We start from the raw sequence: 16,401 nt of genomic DNA, 5'->3' as shown, positions 1-16,401 counted from the left end.
AAGGCTGGAGTTTACTTCATGGATGAGTTGGAATTTGATTCTTGAAGGATGAAGAGCATTTCAGTAAGCGGAGAAGGTAGAGGTGAAATATGAGCCCACTGGAAAGTAATTGTAAGATGTTCAGGCATGTGAACTTTGATGACTGCAGCCATGGAGAGGCAGAACTAGTTCTAGGCAAGGGCTGTTTATCCTGCTTGTCTGAGGAGTGACCTGTGGGGGAACCTGTTAAGTGGCTGTAAGGAAAGCTGAGGGTGAGGAGAATGCAGTGGGGAGGCACTTCAACTTTACCCACAGTGCTTTTAATGGCGATTGTTATGTATTTTGTTTTCAAGTTTTAATTTGAGAGTGTGGATACACTTTTTTAATTGAAATATAATTCACATAACTTAAAACGTACTGTTTTAGGCCAGGCGTGGTGGCTCATGTGTCTGTAATCCCAGCACTTTGGAAGGCCAAAGCAGGACTGCTTGAACCCAGGAGTTTAAGACCGGCCTGGACAACATAGGGAGACCTTGTCTCTACTGAAAAATAAAAAGAAAAAAATTAGCTGGGCATGGTGGTGTGTACCTGTAGTCCCAGCTACTTGGTAGGCTGAGGTGGGAGGATCACTTGAGCCCAGGAGTTCAAGGCTGCAATGACCTATGGTTGCATCACTGCACTCCAGCCTGGGCAACAGAGACAGATCCTGTCTCAAAAAACATATATATTGACCAGCTGGACCCGATGGCTCAAGCCTGTAATCCCAGCACTTTGGGAGGCCAAGGCAGACAGATCACGAGGTCAGAAGATCGAGATCATCCTGGCTAACATGGTGAAACCCCATCGCTAATAAAAATACAAAAAAAAAAAAAGAGCCAGGCATGGTGGTGGGTGCCTGTAGTCTCAGCTACTCAGGAGGCTGAGGCAGAAAAAGCCGTGAACCCAGGAGGCGGAGCTTGCAGTGAGTCGAGATAGTGTCACCGCACTCCAGCCTGGGCGACAGAGCAAGACTCCATTTCAAAAAAAAAAAAAAAAAAATATATATATATATATATAGACACACACACACACACCACTTAAAAGTGTGCAATTCAGTGGATTTCAATATATTCACAAAGTTGCACAACAATCACCACTATCTACTTCCATAATGTTTTCATCACTCCAAAAAGCAACCGCTTACCTCTTAAGTGTCACTCTCAATTCTCCTCTCCCTTCAACCTCTGGCAACTACTTTTTGTGTCGATAAACTTGCCTGTTTCTGGACATTTCGTATAAATAGAATCATACAGCACGTGGCTTTTTTGTATCCGCCTTTTTTTTTTTTTTTGAGACGAAGTCTCCCCCTGTCGTCAAGGCTGGAGTGCAGTGGCGCGATCTCCACTCGCTGCAACCTCCACCTCCTGGGTTCAAGCAATTCCCCTGCCTCAGCCTCCCAAGTAGCTGGGATCACCGGCCTGGGCAACAGACTGAGATTCTGTCTCCAAAAAAAAAAACAAAGAAAAAGAAGAAAAAGAAAAAATCTGCTTCATAAGTCTTGTTTTCTGTGAGAAAACTGCATCAACTCCCACCATCTACTTTCTATCATGATAGAAAACAGACTGAAAGCAGAGCAGGACCAAAGGCAGGGAGATGTGGAACAATCCAAGAACGTGGCAACGAACATTCAAGTAAAAATCCATGGTTGATGAGAAGAGGACAGGACCAACTATTTCTGAGAATCTATCCTAAGGAAATACGGAGCAATGTACATCATACGTGGGCTGCACTCAGAGATCTACAACGTAATGTTAGTTCTCCTCTTCCTATGGATTTTATAATAAAAAATAACCCACCGCAAACTATCATGCATCCGCTGAATGAACATGAAGCATTGGAAACTGAAAAACATGTGGGGAGAGCTCTGAATGCTGTATGTCAAGCTACCTATTTTTAATATCTAAAGAACCTTTGACAATCAATTAGGAAATAACAAAAGATGCCAGAGAACAAGAAAAGAAATTCACAAATAGCCAATAAATGTGAAAAAAATGTTCAAACATACTAGTAATCAATAAATGAAAAAAACACAAGACATCATTTTTCATCGATCCAGTTTAGTTTTGGCGCAGATGGAAATAGGGGCACTTTTTTTCTAATTTGCACTCATTAGTTTCATTTCCTCACATTCCATTAAACTATTCTAGTCTGGTTCCCAACTTCCACTTCCAGAACTATGGACAGGAAGACCAATGACCAAAACCAATGACCTCCGTGTTGCCAAATCCAATTGACAACTTTAATGAACATCTCAGAAGCCCTGATAAAAGGACCAATTCAACATCTTCCAGAAATACCTCTTTTGGCTGCCATGATACCAGCTTTTTCTCCTACCTCACTTGCTGTTTCCTGTGTCCTTTCCTCAACCTTCTTCCTCTGCCAGACGTAGAGGTATTTGAGTGTCTGAGCCCCTTTCACTTCTTCACTCTTCCCCTCAGTGATCTCACACAGCACCATACCTTTGAATGTCATCTATGTACTGATCACTCCAATTTTTTTTTTTTTTTTTTTTTTTTAAGAGACGGTGTCCTGCCTTGTAGCCAAGGCTGGTCTAGAACTTCTGGGCTCAAGCGACCTGCCTCGGCCTCCCAAAGTGCTGGGATTACATGCGTGAGCACTGCGCCCAGCCACTCCGATTTTTATCTCTAGCTCTAGCCTCTCTCTTCCTTGAGTTCCAGCCCTCTACATCCAACTGCCTCAACACACCGACTTCATAACTAATAAGCATCTAAAATTTAATACATCCAAAATAGATTTCGATATTTTTCCCACCTCAAATTTCTCTCTTCCATTCTTCATCTCAGTAAACGGCACCACCATTCACTCAGGTGCTCAAAACAAAAATCAAAAAAGCAAAGACTCCCACCATTCCCTCACCAATTCATTTCCAAGTCTTGTTCATTCTACCTTCAAAACACTTAAAAATCTGTTTACACTTCCCCATCTCCCTGCCACGGGCCTAGTCTAAGCTACTGCAAAGAGCACAGTAACTGACCTCGTAGGTTCCTCCCCAGCCCTCTTCCTCTACATAGCAGTCGGATTATGCTACTCGCCTTCTCAAAACCTTTAAAGGTTTCCCGGAAAAACTAAACTCCTAATCAGAGCATCATCTGCCCTATCTTTTAAAGAGTATACACAAACAGGAATATACATCCAAGGGTAATATCTCTAGACCGTAAAACTGCGGGCATTTTTCTCTTGCTTTGCTTGTATTTTTAAATTTTTCTACGCTGAATACTCTCTACTCATTAAGGGGAAATGATATTGCTGAATACTATATGATATTATGGCGCATTTTGTACATGTGAGCGAGAAATGGAAAACGTGGGTCAACTCTGTAACTGCTGAAGGCTTAGATGAAAATACTAGCAAACATCAAACTAAAAAAATGATGTGTCAGGCCTATAAGATCGCTGATGGCATTTCTCTTTCTCTGCTTTCCATTTCTTAACATAATCACATTCATGATGGGGAGAACCTCATTGTCTTCTGCAGTCTGGCCACAGCCCTCCAAGCCAGCCTTTCCTGCAGGAGTCCTCACTTTCCGAGGCTTCCACTCCGCCCCGCACTGCCCGCAGCTCCGGCGCGTTGGCCCCGGCCCCCTCCCTGGAACCCCAAAGCCTCTCTAACCCCTCCCCTCCATCCAGGGAGGGCCGGTGGGGATGGCGACAGGTTGGAGGGGCATTCCAGGATCCTTTCGGTAAACCCACGACTTTCTGGTCCTGGGGCCAAATCTTGCCTCCAAGGCCAAGAGCTTAACATCCCGAAACCTCCGGCCGCTGCGGCTCGGGGACCCGCATCCCCTCAGCGGAGCGCCCCGCTGAAGAGGAAGCCCCCAACTCACGTTCCGATTCCAGGCTCCCGCTTCTGCGGCTCCTCGGCCCGCACCTGGGATCCTCCCTGCCCTCCCCTCGGGCCCGGGGCCTCACCGGGTCCCGCCGCGGCGCAGCCGGCCGATGGGGGAGGGGCGCGCACGTGCCCGCGCCGCCCCCGCCCAAACAATGCCCCAGACAGCAGGGCGCGCGCCCGCGCGGTCCCTTCCTGCGCCCGCCAACACTCACCCTTTCTCCGGGTCTCCAGCTGCAGCGCGGGCCCCGCCGGGCGCCGCGAGAGGGTAGAGCGAGGTGAGGGAGCGGGCGAAGCCCCGCGGAGCTGCCCAGCCACGAAGCCCCAGCGACCCCCGCAGCCCGCGGAAGCACCCAGATCGGTGGAACCCGCCCGACCCGTTCCGCCCCGCACGTCAGCAGCCGGGCGCGTCGGGGCGCGCGCGGCGGCGGTGGTGGCGGCGGCGCGCGCGCGCGGCCTCGGGGCGGAGCTCGCAGGGATGAGGGCGGGGCGGGGCGGGGCTGGTCCAGGCTGCGACCCCGGCCCGCGAGGCCACTTCCTGGGCAGTGTGGGCGTCGATTCTCGCAAAGGCGTGGTTGTCCATCACTTTTCTGCCCCAGAAGGTGGCGAATTTCAACCCCAAGTTTGACAGAATATTCATTCTGCCGGTATGTATGAGCTTCCCTATTAATTACAATAGTAACAATGATTTTTGTGTGTGCCATCTTTGTCCCAACCCATGTGCTAAGTGCTGGGTATACAAATAACAGTAGTTATTGCTAGCCCATTTTACAGATGAAGAGATTGAGGCAGGGAAGGCTTGAGACTTATCCCAGTCACACTAGTGACAATCCAAGTCCAGTTTTCCATCTAAATATCTCTTGAGGCCAACATTCTCTTTCGTTCTAACTCTACCACCCTCTACCCAAGACCCTGTCATCTCTCTGCCCAGGACTATAAATAGCCTCCCAACTGGTCTTCGGGGATCTTCTGTTCCCCTTCAATCCCTCCTCACTGTATAAAGATTTACTACTGGAGCTGATTTTTTAATACTTTACCTACATGTTATCAAATTTTTATGTATTTAATGTTTTTATCTACACATAATACATGTAAATGGTGTTTTGTTTTTTGTGGTTTTTTTCTTTTTTTTTTTTTTTTGAGAGAGTCTCCCTCTGTTGCCCAGGCTGGAGTGCAGTGGCATGATCTCGGCTCACTGCAGTCTCTGCCTCCCTGGTTCAAGTGATTCTCCTGCATCAGCCTCCCAAGTAGCTGGGATTATAGGCATGCACCACCACGCCCAGCTCATTTTTGTATTTTTAGTAGAGAGAGGGTTTCACCATGTTGGCCAGGCTGCTCTCAAACTCCTGACCTCAGGTGATCCACCCTCCTCAGCCTCCCAAAGTGCTGGGATTACAGGCATGAGCCACCACCCCCAGACTAATTTTTTTTTTTTAAAGACAGGTCTCACTATCACCACAGCTAGTCTCACACTTCCAGGCTCGAGAGATCCTCCTGGATGGGCGTGGTGGCTCACGCCTGTAATCCCAGCACTTTGGGAGGCTGAGGCGGGCAGATCACCTAAGGTCAGCAGTTCAAGACCAACCTGGCCAACATGGTGAAACGCCATCTCTACTAAAAATACAAAAATTAGCCGGGCATGGTTGCACATGCCTGTAATCCTAACTACTTGGGAAGCTGAGGCAGGAGAATCACAACTCGGGAGGTGGAGGTTGCAGTGAACCATTGCACTCCAGCATGGGCAACAAAAGTGAAACTCCATCTCAAAAACAAACAAACAGGGCCCGGTGCGGTGGCTCAAGCCTGTGATCCCAGCACTTTGGGAGGCCGAGACGGGCGGATCGCGAGGTCAGGAGATCAAGACTATCCTGGCTAACATGGTGAAACCCCGTCTCTACTAAAAAATACAAAAATTAGCCGGGCGAGGTGGCGGGCGCCTGTAGTCCCAGCTATTCGGGAGGCTGAGGCAGGAGAATGGCGTAAACCCGGGGGGCGGAGCTTGCAGTGAGCTGAGATCTGGCCACTGCACTCCAGCCTGGGCGACAGAGCAAGACTCCGTCTCAAAACAAACAAACAAACAAAAAACAATTAAGAAAGGCTTCCTTGAACCTTAAGCTAAGGCTCAAGAGATAATAGGAACTGGGGAGATAAACATAAATTTCATGGAGAAGGGGGTGAGGTCAGAGATCAGGATGAGTGTGTTGGTGTTCCCCTACTCTTGGGGTTTAACACTCAGGTGGGAAGCATAGAAATACCCAGGTAAGTGCTGAGGAAGCTAGAAGTTGACCTCCCCTGGTCTAGCTTGGAAGGCTGTCCAATTCTGTGAGAAGGCTCACACAGCAGGGCTCGGGAGCAGGCCATGGCATTGGGAGGAGTCTGCAATAGTGCTGCTGGGGCACTACAGTTTGCACAGTAGGTATGTCAATTCCAGAGTTCTCTTGTTGCTCCCTGCCTGGCATGCAGAAAGTAGCATGGTTGCCGGGCGCGGTGGCTCAAGCCTGTAATCCCAGCACTTTGGGAGGCCGAGACGGGCGGATCACGAGGTCGGGAGATCGAGACCATTCTGGCTAACACGGTGAAACCCCGTCTCTACTAAAAAATACAAAAAAATAACTAGCCGGGCGAGGTGGCGGGCGCCTGTAGTCCCAGCTACTCAGGAGGCTGAGGCAGAAGAATGGCATAAACCCGGGAGGCGGAACTTGCAGTGAGCTGACATCTGGCCACTGCACTCCAGCCCGGGCGACGGAGCAAGACTCCGTCTCAAAAAAAAAAAAAAAAAGAAAGTAGCATGGTTACGAGCCACGGACAGACCAATAGGCACTGTGCCAAGGGGCAGGTTTCCTAAAGCAAAGGCCTTGTGGTAGGCTGGTGGCCAGGGAATGGCCACAGAATGTAGCTAAGACCCCAAGGATGGGCAGTACTGAAGATACCAGTGGAGCTGAAGCACTCCTAAGTCAGCTGGTGAGAAGAGCAGGGATGGTACAGTGGGGATGAAAGATGAGACATCAAACTCTGTGAAGATGCTAAAGCAACAGGTCATGAGCTTGCCAGCCAACCACCTCAGCAGCTGATGCCCACAGGGCAGTGGAGACTGGAAGTCACCAGAGACATAGCAGCAGAGGCCAGTGAAAACTCAGGCTACAGCTCACAATCCTGCACACAGATCTCCCCTCCCATGCTGCCCTGAGGCTTCCCCTGTATCCTGTAGGCCACCTTGGGAAGTCAAGGGGGAGAAGGGTAAAGTTCTGATAAAACTGAAACTTTGAACTGTTTACCCAAATATTCACCAAAATGAAACTTTTTTCTTTTTCTTTTGAGACTGAGTCTCGCTCTATTCCCCAGGCTGGAGTGCAGTGGCATGATCACGGCTCACTGCCACCTCCGCCTCCTGGGTTCCAGTGATTTTCCTGCCTCAGCCTCCCAAGTAGCTGGGACTACAGGCGTGTGCCACTATGCCCGGCTAATTTTTTGTATTTTTAGTAGAGACGGGGTTTCACCATGTCAGCCGGAGTGGTCTCGATCTCCTGACCTCATGATCTGCCCGCCTCGGCCTCCCAAAGTGCTGGGATTACAGGCATGAGACACCGCACCCAGCCTATTTGCCCTTTCAAAAACATCACTTGTGGCCAGGTGTGGTGGCTCATGCCTGTAATCCCAGCATTTTGGGAGGCCAAGGCAGGCAGATCACCTGAAGTCGGGAGTTCGAGACCAGCCTGGCCAACACCGTGAAACCCCATCTCTACTAAAAAGAAATACAAAAATTAGCTGGGCGTGCTGACACACGTCTGTAATCCCAGCTACTCCGGAGGCTTGACCTGGCAGGCGAAGGTTGCAGTGAGCCAAGATCATGCCACTGCTCTCCAGCCTGGGTGACCGAGCAAGACTCCGTCTCAAAAAAAAAAAAAAAAAAAAAAAATCACTTGCCCCAATGAATAGATGGGGAATGACTGAAGAGGTGTGTGAACATAGAAGCAATGAGACAGTTGGAAAGCAATGTCAGTCGTCCAAGCAAAAAATGAGGGAATGAGGGTGGCACTGGGCGTGGTGGCTCACACTTGTAATCCCAGCATTTTGGGAGACTGAGGTGGGCAGATCACCTGAGGTCAAGAATTCGAGACCAGCCTGAACAATATGGTGAAACCCCATTTCTACTAAAAATACAAAAAAAGTAGCTGGGCGTGGTGGCTTGTAATCCCAGTTACTCGGGAGGCTGAGACAGGAGAATCGCTTGAGGCCAAGAGGAGAATCGCTTGAGCCCAGGAGGCAGAGGTTGTAGTGAGCCATTGCACTCCAGTCTGGGCATTAAAAGCGAAACTCCATCTCAAAAAAAAAAAAAAGAGGGTGGTTTAGTGGCTTACCCTGGCAGTGGAGATGGTGGGAAGAGGATAGATACAAGAACTATGGAGAAAATACCAGAAGACTTGACGATGATGAACTGGGAGGAGACTGGGGAGAGAAGGAAAGGGGACTGGCCTCTGAGAAGTCAAAATGGCCTCTTAGGTAAACTGCCTTTTCCTCCAGGCAGACTCAGCTCTGCTCTGGAGCTTGGCAAGTGGTTAGAGGCTGGTTTTAGGCTCCTGGCTAGCCAGGCTCCCTTAGGCAGCACTCACCTGCACAGCCACTGGAGGTGGGCCTGGAGGGAGAAGGTTAAGAGGGAGAACTGGGGTTGGCTCACAGGTTTCCAGCAGTGGCAGATGGTGGATGATGGTGTCATTTCCTGAAAGGAGGGAGACTGAAGGAAAAACAGATTTGAATGTTGGGGGTGGGAGAATCAAGAATTCCCTTTGGGACATTTTAAGTTCGAGGCATCCACTCAAAGACCTTTTTTTTTGAGACGGAGTCTTGCTCTGTCGCCCAGGCTGGAATGCAGTGGTGCGATCTTGGCTCACTGCAACCTCTGCCTCCCAGGTTCAAGTGATTCTCATGCCTCAGCCTCCCAAGTAGCTGGGATTACAGACGTGTACTACCAACACCTGGCTAATTTTCATATTTTTAGTAGAGACGTGGTTTTACCATGTTAGCCAGGCTGGTCTCGAACTCCTGACCTCAGGTGATCCACCCACCTTGGCCTCCCAAAGTGCTGGGATTACAGGCATGAGCCACCGCACCTGGCCCTGAAGATATTAAATCTGTACATAAGGCTTTGGGGCTCAGAAGAGACCTGATGGGTGGCACTGTCAATGTACCGTTGTCAACAGGTAGTTAATGAATACTGGTGAGGTTGCCATGAGAGAGTTCAGAGAGTTTGCATAGTCATAGCCTACAGATGTCACATTTTTTTTTTTAATGAGCCAACATTTCAAACATTGACAAATTTCTTTTTTTTTTTTTTGAGACGGAGTCTCGCTGTGTCGCCCAGGCTGGAGTGCAGTGGCCGGATCTCAGCTCACTGCAAGTTCCGCCTCCCGGCTTTACGCCATTCTCCTGCCTCAGCCTCCGGAGTAGCTGGGACTACAGGCGCCCGCCACCTCGCCCGGCTAGTTATTTTTTTGTATTTTTTAGTAGAGACGGGGTTTCACCAGGTTAGCCAGGATGGTCTCGATCTCCTGACCTTGTGATCCGCCCGTCTTGGCCTCCCAAAGTGCTGGGATTACAGGCTTGAGCCACCGCGCCCGGCAGACAAATTTCACATAATACCCTGAATTTCTGCTTCTATGGAAAATCAGAAACTGTGGTAACCTGGCCATACATTGTTATTTTTTATTTTACTATTATATTTGGGGGACAAAGTCTTGCTCTGTAACCCAGGCTGGAGTGCAGTGGCACAATCTCAGCTCACCACAACCTCTGTCTCCCAGGTTCAAGCAATTCTCCTGCCTCAGCATCTCGAGAACCTGGGATTACAGGCGCATGCCACCACACCTGGCTAATTTTTGTATTTTTAGTAGAGACGGGGTTTCGCCATGTTGGCCAGGCTGGTCTCGAACTCCTGACCTCAGGTGATTCGCCCACCTCGGTCTCCGGAAGTGCTGAGATTACAGGCGTGAGCCACCGCGCCCAGCCCATACATTGTTATAATTGAATATTAGCTATTAATAACACTACTTACCAGGCAGTGCTCCAAGCACTTCACAAATTTAATCTTTGTAACAACTTTATTATTATCATTCCTACTTTAAATAAGAGAAAAATGAAGCATGAAAAGGTTGAGTAATTTAGCTGTGTCAGACAGCTAAGAGTGGAGCTGGGTTGTAGACCCAGGCAGTCTGCCCCCAGGGCCTGAGAGTTTAGCAGCCATATCAGGAAGCAGCTGGAAAGCTGCAATCCTATTTAGAGAAGCCCCATTACCTTCAGGGCAAGGGTCCCATACCAAGCCCTAGTGTTTTCCTAACACCTTCCTCCATCCCAGTCTGAGCGTGAGTTTGTTTTACTCACACTGCTGTTTTCTCATACGAGAGAATTATGTCTCTATACCCATGCCAAGTAGTAAATGAAAAATACTCAATTAAGATGTCTAACTTCAGCTGGGAGTGGTGGTGTGTGCATGTAGTCCCAGTTACTTGGGAGGCTGGGGCAGGAAGATCGCTTGAGCCCGGGAGTTCCAGGCCAGCCTGGGCAATATAGCTACAGACCCTATATCTTTAAAAAAAAAAAAAAAAAAAAAAAAAAGTATTGGCCAGGCAGCAGCGGTGCATGCCTGTAATCCCAGCACTTTGGGAGGCTGAGGTGGGTGAATTGCTTGAGTCCAGGAGTTTGAGACCAGCCTGGGCAACATGGCAAAACCCTATCTTTACAAAAAATACAAAAATTAGTTGGGTGTGGCAGTGTGTGCCAGTAGTTCCAGCTACTCAGGATGCTGAGGTGGGGAAATCACTTGTACCCGGGAGGTTGAGGCTGCAGTGAGCTGAATTTCCACTACTGTACTGTGCTCCAGCCTGGGCAACAGAGAGAGACCCTGTATCAAAAAAAAAAAAAAAAAAATCCCCAAAACGAACAAACAAAAAAAACTTCTTCATATAATAATTAATATATAATTTATTTGTGAAACTTCTGTTTGTGTAATACCTGGTCAGATTAAAATTGGTAAAAACATTAATAAATATGTATGAAAAACTCTTAAATATGTTTCTGTGCTTCCAATACAATCATATTTCTGAGGTAATCAATCATTCCCAAGTATATGAGATTGAAATGACCCAGAGGCAAGGCAAAAGCAATGTTAAATAACTTTTTATTTTAGATAGTTTTATTTAGATAAGGTCATCTCTTTAGACTGAGGTGGGGAAGATGTTGACAGTATGCTTAAACTTGGTTTCCAACCTGGAGAAAAAACAGTTTCAACCCTGCTGTGATCGGTGCTCAAGGCAGCCTTGACATCCTGGACTCAAGCAATGCTCCCGCCTCAGCCTCCCGAGTAGCTAGGATTGATTGCCAGGACTGGTCTCGAACTCCTGGCCTCAAGCAGTCCTCCTGCCTCGACCTCCCAAAGTATTGGGGTTACAGGCATGAGCCACCACACCCGAATGATTCTTGTCTCACAGACTTTTTTTTTTTTTTTTTTTTTTTTTTTTAGAGACAGGGCTCTTGCCATGTAACCCAGGCTACAATCGAACTCCTGAGCCCAAGAGATCCTCCATGTCTCAGCCTGCTGAGTAGCTGAGACTATAGGTCCTTGCCATTGTGCCCAGCTTCTCTTGTAGACTCTTAACTGGGAAAGGAGAATGGGTGGTTCCGATTGCTCACCAGTCTGTTAGTAAACTGTGAGAGTGGGGTGGGGAGGGTGAATGTTAAATGTAATACTCATGAGAGGAAAGTAACTGTTTTCTTTCTTTTTTTTTTTTTTATTTTGAGACAGAGTCTCGCTCTGTCGCCCAGGCTAAAGTACAGTGGCATGATCTCAGCTCACTGCAACCTCTGCCATCTGGGTTCAAGCAATTCTCATGCCTCAGCCTCCCAAATAGCTGGGATCACAGACGTGCATCACCACGCCCAGCTAATTTTTGTCTTTTTAGTAGAGACGGGGTTTCAACATGTTAGCCAGGCTGGTCCCAAACTCCTGACCTCAGGCGATCTGTCTGCCTCGGCCTTCCAAAGTGCTAGGATTACAGGCTTGAGCCACCTGCGTCCAGCAGAAAATTAACGGTTATTAAATTTAGTCCAGAAAGTTCCAGGAATGCTGACGCTGACCCTGGAAAAGAAGCTCAGTGGCTGGGAGTCCTCCTGCTGAGATCTGCTGCCCAACAGATTGAGGGGCTCAACGTGGGGGGAAGAGGGCATCAGACGAACTAGGAAAGCTGGAGAAGGATGGTGGATCCAAAGCTCTGCCTGACAGTGGGAGGGGGAGGCTGGCTCAGATGGAAAATTGTTGCTAGACTCTGACCCAGAGGTACCCAGTATCCCAGCCTCCTTTCTGGGAAGACCAACCTCCCTTTCTAAGTTTAACAGGAATGGGACCCCCCGGGATGCTTAAAGTGATGAAATACCCCCACATGAATGCAGATACTAATTAGACTTGTAAAATGAGAACTCCACTTCTTAATACCCCCAATAAAACTGTTTGCTGGGCTCGTGGCTCACGCCTGTAATCCAACATTTTGGGAGGCCGAGGTGGGCAGATCACGAGGTCAGGAGTTTGAGACCAGCCTGGCCAACACGGGGTGAAACCCTGTCTCGGCCAGGGGCGGTGGCTCACGCCTGTAATCCCAGCACTTTGGGAGGCCGAGGTCGGCGAATCACGACGTCAGGAGTTCGAGACCAGCCTAGCCAACATGGTGAAACCCTGTTTCTACTAAAAATACAAAAATTAGCTGGGCGTAGTGGTGGGCACCTGTTATCCCAGTTACTTGGGAGGCTGAGGCAGAAGAATTGCTTGAACCTGGGAGGCGGAGGTTGAAGTGAGCTGAGATTGCGCCATTACACTCCAGTCTGGGCAACAGAGGGAGACTCTGTCTCAAAAAAAAAAAAAAGAAAAGAAACCCTGTCTCTACTAAAAATACAAAAATTACCCGGGCATGGTGGTGGGCGCCTGTAATCTCAGCTACTCAGGAGGCTGAGGCAGGAGAATCGCTTGAACCTGGGAGGCAGAGGTTGCAATGAGCTGAGATCATGCCATTGCACTCGAACATGGGGAACATGGGCAACAGAGCAAGAGTCCATCTCAAAAACAAAAACAAACAAAAAACTGTTAAAAGTGAGTGCCTGGCCGGGCGCGGTGGCTCAAGCCTGTAATCCCAGCACTTTGGGAGGCCGAGGCGGGCGGATCACAAGGTCAGGAGATCGAGACCATCCTGGCAAACACGGCGAAACCCCGTCTCTACTAAGAAAATACAAAAAAAACTAGCCGGGCGAGGTGGCGGGCGCCTGTAGTCCCAGCTACTCAGGAGGCTGAGGCAGGAGAATGACGCGAACCCGGGAGGCGGAGCTTGCAGTGAGCCGAGATCGCCCCACTGTACTCCAGCCTGGGCAACAGAGCGAGACTCCGTCTCAAAAAAAAAAAAAGATTTTGACAAAACCATATCCCACCCTTGTAGATGGACCCTATCATAACCCAAAAGAGCCATGCAATGTGCTTCTCCTATGCTATATACTGAATGTTTGTGCCCTCCAAAATTTCTGTGTTGAAACTTAATCCCCAATGTGACAGTATTTGCAGTTGGGGCCTCTGTGTGGTGATTAGGTATTCAGGGTGGAGTGCCTTTTTTACTTTTTTGTTTTGTTTTCTTCTGTTTCTTTGAGACAGAGTCTTGCTCTGTTGCCTAGGCTGGAGTGCAGTGGCATGATCTCAGCTGACTGCAATCTCTGCCTCCCGGGCTCAAGTGATATCCGGCTAATTTTTGTACCTTTAGTAGAGACGGGGCTTCACCATGTTGGCTGGGCCGGTCTCCAACTCCTGACCTCAGGTGATCCTCCCGCCTCGGTATCCCAAAGTGCTGGGATTACAGTATGAGGCACTCTGCCTGGCCACCCTTTTAAATTATTATTATTTTTGAGATGGAGTCTCACTGTCGCCCAGGCTGGCGTGATCTCGGCTCACTGCAACCTCCACCTCCCAGGTTCAAGCAATTCTCCTGCCTCAGCCTCCCAAGTAGCTGGGATTACAGGCACGCGCCACCATGCCTAGCTAATTGTGTGTTTTTAGTAGAGATGGGGTTTTTCCATGTTGGTCAGGCTGGTCTCGAACTCCCAACCTCAGGTGATCCGCCCACCTCGACCTCCCAAAGTACTGGGGTTACAGGGGTAAGCCACCGCGCTCAGCCTGCCTTAATTTTTTTTTTGCTGTAGGGTCTTGCTTTGTTGCCCAGGCTGGCATGCAGTGGTGCAATCATGGCTCACTGCAACCTCGCCCTCCTGGACTCAAGCGATCCTCCCCCTCAACCTCCCGAGTAGCTGGGACCACAGGTCAGGAGTTCGAGACCGGCCTGGCCAACAGGCCTGCCTTAGCCTCCCAAAGTGCTGGGATTACAGGCGTGAGCCACCGTGCCTGGCCCCGAGTTTTCATTAAGTGAACTCATATCGCAGGAAGAAAGACTGAAGTCTGTTAACACACTGAACAGACTTTTGTCACAAACTATTGTCTACTCTGTAGGCCCAACAGAGTTTTGTCCCAGCCCATTCAAAGTTCTACAAACCCATTTAATTCCCTTAAAAATCATTTACTGCTCACACCTATAATCCCAGCACTTTGGGAGGCTGAGGCAGGTGGATCACGAGGTCAGGAGTTCGAGACCAGCCTGGCAAATATGGTGAAACCCCATCTCTACTAAAACCCTCTCTCTACAAAAATTAGCTGGGCATGGTGGCGCGTGCCTGTAGTCCCAGCTATTTGGGAGGCTGAGACAGAAGAATCGCTTGAACCTGGGAGGCAGAGGTTGCAATGAGCCAAGATCGTGCCACTGCACTTCAGCCTGGGCGACAGAGAGAGACTCCGTCTCAAAATAAATAAATAAATAAATAAAAATCATTTACTACCTCCCTGAAATCACCCACACTTCCTATCTTCCTTTCCCCTAAGAAGGGTATATGACATTCTCTACCCCATTGCATAGTGGGGTAATTACTTTGTGATTCTCCCCTGTGCACATTAATAAATGTGTATGCCTTTTCTCCTATTAAAACCCCTTTTGTTTTCCCTTGGACCCTACATCATAAATGTGCCTAAAGAACTCTTCTCATTATAAAAAAAAGAAAAAAAAAAAGAGAGAAGAAACTATCAGGGAATTTTCCTTGCTGCTTTGTACTCTATTTGTTATAGATAAGACCAAACAGAGAATTTGGGTAGCCAGAGTTTGTATATTGAATGAGTCTGAGTTTTTGTGGCCCAAAATGCAGGCAGTCTGTTTTAAAGGAAAGAATCTTAATATTGATTGATATGATAATCTGATAGCTGGGAAAGCTCATATGATTTTTCTCTTAATTTATACTCCTTCTACAATGCTGATATCTATATTTTGTATAGGAGATTTATGTGAGCTGGGCATTGTGGCTCATGCCTGTAATCCCAGCACTTTGTGAGGCCAAGGCAGAAGGTTCACTTTAAGTCGGGGGTTTGAGAGCAGCCTGGGCAACACAGCAAGACCCCGTTTCTACAAAAAATTTAAAAATTAGCTAGACGTGGTAGCATGAGCCTGTAGTCCTATAGCTACTAGGGATGCTAAGGTGGGAGAATCACCTGAGTCTGGGAAATTGAAGCTGCCATGAGCCATGATTGTGCCACTGTACTTCAATCTGGGTGACATAGTGAGATCCTATCTCAAAAAAAAGATCCTAACATAATTAGGAGGAAACTATCCCTTCTGTCTCCATTATCAGTTAGTAAACAGCAGAGAAGCAGAAGACAGGTATAGTCCATTTCCCTCCTCATTCCATTAAAACAGTAGGTGATTTTTGTTTGTTTGTTTGTTTGTTTTGAGACAGAGTCTTGCTCTGTCACCCAGGCTGGAATGCTGTGACTCAATCTCGGCTCACTGCAATCTCCGCCTCCCAGGTTCAAGAGATTCTCCTGCCTCAGCCTCCTGAGTAACTGGGATTACAGGCGCATGCCACCATGCCCAGCTAATTTTTGTATTTTTAGCAGAGATGGGGTTTTACCATGTTGGCCAGGGTGGTCTCTATCTCTTGACCTCATGATCCTCTCGCCTTGGCCTCCCAAAGTGCTGGGAATACAGGCGTGAGCCACCACACCCAGCAAGGTCATTTTTTTTAAAAAGGGAAAATTTAAAGTATAATACAAGAGGCTCCTATTCATCCATTGTCCAAGGTTTTTCAAATATGAGCTAATGAATACTTTTAGTTCTTTCAATTCCTTCCCTGCCTTTGCACATTGCATTTTTGCCCTGAGCCAGCTGCATGAAGTTATGTGCTGCTCTTGTGTGTGATAACTATGTTCACCCTTCAGTATATACTACATAATATCTCCTTACAAGAAGCCTGTAAGATAAGTATTATGGCTACATTTCCTAGAACCAAAAGAGTGAGACTGAGAGAGGTAAATGACTCTACAGCAAAGAACTGGTTGGAATCAGGTCTGATGAAGCCCGTGCATTTTACAGATATAACTATAGAGGCATTAAGTCAAATGAAAACACCTTTAACATTAAA

General features: G+C 48.1%; 1 protein-coding gene across 15 annotated transcripts in view; it reads right to left on the bottom strand.

Annotated features, from left to right (window-relative positions):
* LOC105480599 (kelch-like protein 24) overlaps nt 1–16,401 on the bottom strand; it is a 176,217-nt gene that overhangs the window by 106,361 nt on the left and 53,455 nt on the right. Inside the window, exon 1 of one of the 15 annotated variants that reach the window (XM_071091355.1) lies at nt 4,080–4,277. The exons of 11 other annotated variants lie outside the window; for them this stretch is intronic. The gene's annotated coding sequence lies outside the window, so the exon portion shown is untranslated. Of the gene's footprint in view, nt 1–1,162; nt 1,320–3,862; nt 3,998–4,079; nt 4,278–16,401 lie in introns of those variants that run through there. 3 more of the 15 variants (XM_071091352.1, XM_071091353.1, XM_071091354.1) reach the window with 3 other exon arrangements.

The sequence above is a fragment of the Macaca nemestrina genome, chromosome 2, assembly GCF_043159975.1.
Source record: "Macaca nemestrina isolate mMacNem1 chromosome 2, mMacNem.hap1, whole genome shotgun sequence".
NCBI lineage: Eukaryota > Metazoa > Chordata > Mammalia > Primates > Cercopithecidae > Macaca > Macaca nemestrina.
Note: the sequence above shows the minus strand (reverse complement) of the source record. Positions and strands in the feature narration are given on the sequence as shown.